Source organism: Salvia hispanica, chromosome 4 (genome assembly GCF_023119035.1).
Source record: "Salvia hispanica cultivar TCC Black 2014 chromosome 4, UniMelb_Shisp_WGS_1.0, whole genome shotgun sequence".
In the NCBI taxonomy this organism is placed as follows: domain Eukaryota; kingdom Viridiplantae; phylum Streptophyta; class Magnoliopsida; order Lamiales; family Lamiaceae; genus Salvia; species Salvia hispanica.
In genome coordinates, this window is record NC_062968.1 from 11460874 (window position 1) to 11467859 (window position 6986).

At 37.4% G+C, this 6986-nt stretch overlaps 1 long non-coding RNA gene across 3 annotated transcripts; it reads right to left on the bottom strand.

Annotated features, from left to right (window-relative positions):
• Nucleotides 1-5854: 5854 nt before the first annotated feature.
• LOC125185245 lies at nt 5855-6664 on the bottom strand. 3 transcript variants are annotated; one of them, XR_007170087.1, is made up of 3 exons: nt 6650-6664; nt 6161-6266; nt 5855-6081 (listed from the first exon to the last, which is right to left on the bottom strand). It is a non-coding gene; the product is annotated as an uncharacterized LOC125185245 (long non-coding RNA). The 3 variants fall into 3 exon arrangements; XR_007170086.1 differs by lacking the exon at nt 6650-6664 and adding an exon at nt 6419-6629; XR_007170085.1 differs by lacking the exon at nt 6650-6664 and having other exon boundaries at nt 6161-6412.
• Nucleotides 6665-6986: the final 322 nt, after the last annotated feature.

A 6986-nucleotide genomic window follows, 5' to 3' on the forward strand; every position in this document is an offset into this window, starting at 1 on the left:
TGCAACCTATTGAATTGACCTTAATCTTGTGGGGACGGATGCCTAAAAGTTGAAGCTAGCTCATGTATATGTGTTTATGTGTTTGTATGTTTTTCTTAAACTTTTTAAGTTTTTAATTGTGTCTAGGTCTAGGAGTCTGTCTAGAGTCCAAGGAGTCGGTCAGGGGATAACCTTGCTTGAAATTCGCCTTATTCTTTTTCTTTTCTTGTCTTTATACTTGAGGACAAGTATGGTTTAAGTGTGAGCAGTTTGATAAGGCTAATTTCATGCATCGGTTATATGGTGAAAAGCGTTACAATTTGTTGGGTCTAACATGTTTCCTAAGCCAGGTGTGTGATAAAATCGCTAGATCGAGGGAATGCTGAAGGAAACGGTCTAGCAAAGGAATGAAGTGAAGTGAGCAGAATTCAAAGGAAAAGAAGGCGTGACGGAGGGAGTCAGTAGCTGAGGGCAACAAAGTCTATCTATACCTCGTTGGGCCCCACTCCAACGCCTATATATAGAAGAGCATGCAACGCACAACATCATATCACTTTTTCACTCTCTTTTAGCTCACACACATAACACACACTTGGGAATGGGAGATCTGGGGTAGTTCGGGTTACGAAAGGGTTCATTTCTTTAAAAAGTCTCAGTTGCAACACCGTCCGCGTGTGGACGAAGATACAATCTCTTTTAATTTCAGTTGTTTTGCACTTTTGCGGTCGAACTTCACTTTCGGGAGTCGACTTGGCTGTTGATGTTACTTGTTATCTTTTCGCTTCTGTTGGTTTGCGTTTAGTTGTGATATTTCAAGTTGATTTACGTAGATCTTGCTGCTGAGAGTTTATTTTAACAAGTTTTATGTCGATCTCTATTTTATTTTGATGTTGTGGTACTCGATCTGGGAATTTGGTGATAGATCTGTGGTTTGTTGACTGATTGGAGGTTGTTGTTTAAATCTGAAGTGATGAAGTGTTTCTGTTGGGTGGAGTTTGTGTCGGACGCTTGGATCCGGAGTGGATTTAGCGTCTGAGGTTGGATCCGAAGTGAGAAAAGGAAGTTGTTGGATGGATTTGAGTTTTCTGCTTGTTTCCTGTTTTACTTCGTCTAGCATCTGTAGATCCGTTTAGTTCTTCGTTGTTATGCATCAATTTGATTTAGATTTAGTTTGCTCTGCTCTGATTTCGTTCATGTTGTTTTTCTTATGAGTTTTTACGCAATTTGGTTGAAGAAGATGATGTCGCTGTTAGTTAGTACCCGAGTTAGTTATTCTGCCAGCTTTTCGTCCGTACCCTGCTTTTTCAGTCATGGTCCCCACAGTCAGTTTGTTTCCTAGGTCTAGGTAATTAGAGTAGTTTTCTTAGATCTGGTAATTGAGTAGTTAATTTTCTTTGCAACGTTCTCTTGTTATTTCGCCTAAGTCTAGCTATTAGCGTAGTAGTTTTAAAATTCCCAAGTCAAGTTTAATTTGTTTTCCTCAACCCAAGAAAAATGCGTGGCAGCAGCCAACACCAAAAACAAGTCCAAATCCTTGAACATGATTATTACGCATCCTTCTCTGTGGGATCGATCCCTACTTCCCTATACTAGGTTTAGTAAAGTGGTTGAGGGTTTTTGAAAGAGTGCTCTGTGTGTCCGACGACCAGGATTTCCTACGACCAACGAGTTCCTAGACCGCGTGATCTAGTGGATTTGCTGGACTAAGGGAACCTGTTTATTTCCTTCTGTGCGCACCGTGAACACACACATCATTAGTAGCTTTCACATAGCCATAGTAAAATAGATATAATAAACATAAGGCACGCATAATATTGGACTTTATAAATACTTTCATCATTGGCAATCATAAGTATTATATTAGATAGACTACTAATGTTGGTCATGGCGGGCGTATATCATTCAATCGATATAGTTCCTTCCATGTACCACATCACCAATATCCACTCTAATATAATCTATAAGTGACACCGCGTCCATAATTGTCTTATTTCAATACCTCATGCATTAATACTAAAAACGTATATATGCATATCAAATAATAAGTATATGCAGGAAAAGTATATTATATAAACGTTCCATACCCAAGACCCATTCTGTTAACTTATTCCATAAATGTTTTAGGCGGTAACGCCTTACTCAATGGATCAACAACCATAAGCTGTGTGCTTATATATTATATAAACGTTCTTTGTTCTCAAACTTTATCTTTCACGTCAAGAAACTTTTATTCCATGTGTTTAGCTCCTTGAATACTTGTCATACTTAGAGAAAGATATGATTACACTATTATCACAATACAATTTCAAGGACGTGGATATTGAGGAGACAATACCAAGGCCTGAAATAAAATTTGAAATCAATAATGCTTCAAAGCAAGCCATAAATTCAGCTTTAATGGTGGATGTTGAATTAGAACTTTGATTTACACTTTTCCATGATATGGCTCATCCAGCCGTAAGAAAAATGTAACCAAAACTTGATTTTCTAAAGTCAACACATCAAACATAATCTGAATCGGAATATCCAATCACTTCTAATTGATCAGATTTTCTAAAGAGCATAAAATCTTTTGTCCCCTTTAAGTATCTCATTATCATCTTTGCAGCTGTCTACTGTTCAATGTCAGGGCTACTTTGGCAACGACCTAACATTTCGAGCGCAAAGCTTATGTCTGGTCTAGCACAGACTTGAGCATACATCAAACTTCTCACGATAGATGCATAAAAATATTTTTCTTCTCGTTATGTTCTAATTCAGTTTTTGGATATTGATTCAAACTGAATCTGTCACCTTTATGAATTGGAACAACACTTGGAGAACATGCACTCATCTCATATCTCTCTAAAATTCGATCTATGTAGCTTTTCTGAGACAATCCAAAGTCCACGTGATTGATCACAAGATATTTCTATCCCTATGATATTGGATGTCTCACACATATCTTTTATGTTGGACTTTTTAGAGAGAGAATTTTAGTGTCATGTGATCCAATGTCACTATTGGCAAGCAATATATTATCAACATACAGAACCAAAAATATGAACTTGCTCCCACTAATCTTAAGGTATATGCACCGATCAACAGTGTTTTCTTTACTACCAAAAGCAGTAACAGTGTCATGGAATTTAAAATACCATTGTCGAAAAACCTATTTCAGTCCATAAATTGATTTATTAAGTTTGTAGACTAAATTTTCATTTCATTTCTTAATGAAGTCTTCAGGTTGTTTCATGTAGACTTCTTCTTACAAATCATTATTTAGAAAAACTATTTTCACATCCATTTGATGCAGCTCCAATTCAAAATGGGCTACAAGTGCCAACATGATTCTAAGTGAGTCCTTCTTTGATACATTAGAGAAAGTCTCTTTATAATCAACGCTATCTTTCTGAGTATAACCTTTGGAAACAAGTCTGACTTTAAATCGTTTGACAAAAACATTTATGTCGAATTTGGTCTTGATGACCCATTTACACCCAATTCACTTTTGTCTCTTAGGTAATTCAACAAGGTCCCAGACTTTTCTATAATCCATAGATTTTAACTCTTCTATCATGCATCAATCCATTTATTAGAATTATTACACTTAATGACTAGTGAATATGAAACTGGATCATTACGTATTCCTATATCACATTCGGATTCTTGGAGATATGCCACATAGTCATCAGAAATGGCACTTCTGTAGATGCTTCTTCCGCACCCATGTTCAATGACTTTTGCATCATCATTAAGTGGTTGGTCATTCAAATATTGTTAGGCTGTTCAACAATATTTGACACACTTAATTCTTGAGGAAATGAGGGAAGAAGGTTATATCCTTATTTCATTAATGATCGCATTATGAGTGTTAAAACTCCCACTGATCTCACCATTCTCAAAGAATCATATATTTTCAGTTTCCACAATTCTCATGCTATCATTAAGATAATAAAACTTATACCCTTTGGATTTTTCTGGTGACCCATAAAGTAACCACTAACTGTCTAAAATCCAATTTCTTTTCTTGCGAAGAGTATACTCTAGTTTCCGCTGGACAGCCCCAAATATGAAGGTGCTGCAAACTGGGTTTTCTACCTGTCCAATGTTCATAAGAGAGTCTTTGGTACAACCATACTAGAAACCCGATTTAATACATAATTAGCGGTTCTAAGAGCATAAATTCACATAAGAGCATAAATTCAGAACGATATAGGTAAGGTAGAATTGACATACTTCTAACCATTTCCATGAGAATTCGGTTTCGTCTCTCAACAACATCATTCTGCTGAGGCATACTTGGCATAGTATATTAAGCATAAATGCCATGCTTTTCTAAGTATTTGGCAAAAGGTCCATGTAATTGACTTATTTTAGTGGTACGACCATAAAATTCACCACCTCTATCAGATCGAATAATTTTCACCTTTCTATTTAATTGCCTTTCAACCTCAGTCATAAAATGTTCAACTGTGCCTGAGATTTTTCTTGCAATAAATAAATCCATAACGCGAAAAAATCGTCAATAAAGGTGATAAAATATTTTTCTCCATCAAAAGTCGAGACATCAAAAGGTCCGCAAATATCTGTATGTATAATTTTAAGGAGCTCAATGCTTCTTGTGGCATTTTTAGTATTGTGTTTGGTTTGTTTACATTTAATACAATCCACACAAACGGTAATGCTTGTAAAGTCTAAATTCGAATGAATATTATCCTTTATAAGCCTCTTAATTCTTTCACTAGAAATATGATCCAGTTCCTTTATGCCATATGAATGATAAATTCGAATGAATATTATCCTTTAGACGCTCCTTCGGTTGCAATGTGAGCATCAGATGCACCTCTTCCATACTTCTTCATCTTATGCTCTTCCTAGACCAATATGTTTCCCAATTCTTTAATAGTCCACTAATCTATTATAGTGAATCAATTTGGAATGGTCCATATTGAGGAGGTAAGGAAATTAAGGTCAATTGGACAATGAAATCCTCATTCACTTATAAACTTAATTTCAGCTTAGAAGAGATGTTATTTATGTCCATCACATGCTCGTACATAGTCCGAGAATCATTATATTGCAAGTTCATGAGATTCTTCATAAGTTTTCTTGCAATAAACTTTATATGCAGTTGTGAAGCTATCCTCAACATTCTGCAAACATTCTTTTGCAATGTTGAGAACTTTATCTGCAACGAACATTCTAATGAACTGTAAACTTAGTCCTGTTAGATTTTTCCCTAGCATTATGGGTAATCAGCCAACTACTTTGATCATAAAATAATTGGCTTATCATTCAACAGTGTTAGGTCCAAGTCCATTACTTCAAGAGTGAACTTAAGTTTCTCTTTCCATTCAAAGAAGTTAGTTCCATTAAGTTGGGAAACGTTTGAGGTAAACATACTAGTAAAAAAAATATGTTTTTACATTATGAGAGCAATTAAGAGATGAATGCTCACATATAAAAGCTTTGAATAATAACACGAACATTAATTTGAAAATCCATATCATGAGGCAATTATGAAAACTCCTTTGGGTAGTCTTCATACAATAAAAAAAATCATACTTTTAATATCCATATCTTAATTCAATAATTGAGTAAAAATAAATTGGCGTTACCTTTGGGTAATCGACACCAAATGTAATACCCGCATCTTTTTTTTTCTTTCCTTCGTTTTGTTTTAGAACGAACTAAGGATGTGTAGTTTTTCGTTCATGAAAAGTTATTGGAACTCGAGCCCTTGTTATGAGGTTTAATTCTTTTTTAGTTCAAGTAAAAGCTAAATAATCAAATGAACTAAAAGTATTGGAAATACACTATAGGATATCAAAAATTTTCGAGTAGCTTTACTTATACAATAAAAGAACAACTAACCATCAAACACTTCAAAATATAGAACAAGACTTTTGTTTAGTGAACAACAATTTATAGGATAAGTTACACGGATTAAGTCCCCAAAGAAAGATAAACAATGGAAGGGAAAATATCTAAAATGTGGAGTGCATCCGGGCCTTTTCTTCAGGCCCGACTTAGGGCCCGTTTCGGGCGGCCCGTCGGCCCAATCGGTGAATCCGGGCCTGCTCGAAGTGCTGCCGGATGGGAGCCGAGATTTCCTCTCACCTGCAAGATAAAAACGAGCCTTAATGACCATGAGACAAGAGCAATTAATAGAACACTTAGGAAGGGATAGAAAACAAACCTTCTTTTCCCTTGAAGACCAAGAACTTGCCAAAAAAAAAAAAAAGGGGGATTCCAGCCTGCACACCCTTCATAATGCAGCCCTTGGCACCACATCCCCTGCCTCTCTACAAATCAAACAAACCCCAATTAATAACTAGTACTAGGTACCCATAAAGATGCAAGTTTTGCAGCCATGAAGGAGAGACAAGGAGATCACTAAAAGTGAGATTTCTGCAGCATAGCAACAAACGATACAGCAGCCTCATTTAAGGCTTACCAGTACACAATCAGCCTATAAGAATCCTCCCCACATCACATTCGAACTCCCTCCCACACTTCTCAAAATAATCAGCAAAGTTTAGAGAGCCCAAGCTTAACAACATAAATCCAGCCCAACAATTTAAATGAGCTCTTTCCGAAAAGAAAATCAGCAACAATTTTATCATAGCTACTACCAAAACTCAAACTAAATAGACCAAGCTTAGACAAAAAAAGGGGGGGGAGGAACTTAGCTTCAAGGCCGACCGACGGCGGCGCTGGCCTGCACAGCGAGCCGGACGGCGTCAACTCCAGCCGTAGATGGCAGTGACGGCGCTTAGACGCCGAGAAAGGAGGAGAAGCAGCAGCGGCGATCCGCGATGACGGCAATGGAGGATTCGTCGGGAAAAGGGCAGGGTAACGCCGGAAGCAGGGAGAAAGAGAGGCGACGCCTCTTTCCTGTCGGCGACTCCGCCGGTGAAAGGACTTAGCTTTTACGATTGTTCATCTGAGTTGCCCGATCGGAACGGCGCCGAACGACGCAGCGAGGCGGCGTTGGCGACGAGATGGCGGCGACGGTTGGCGGC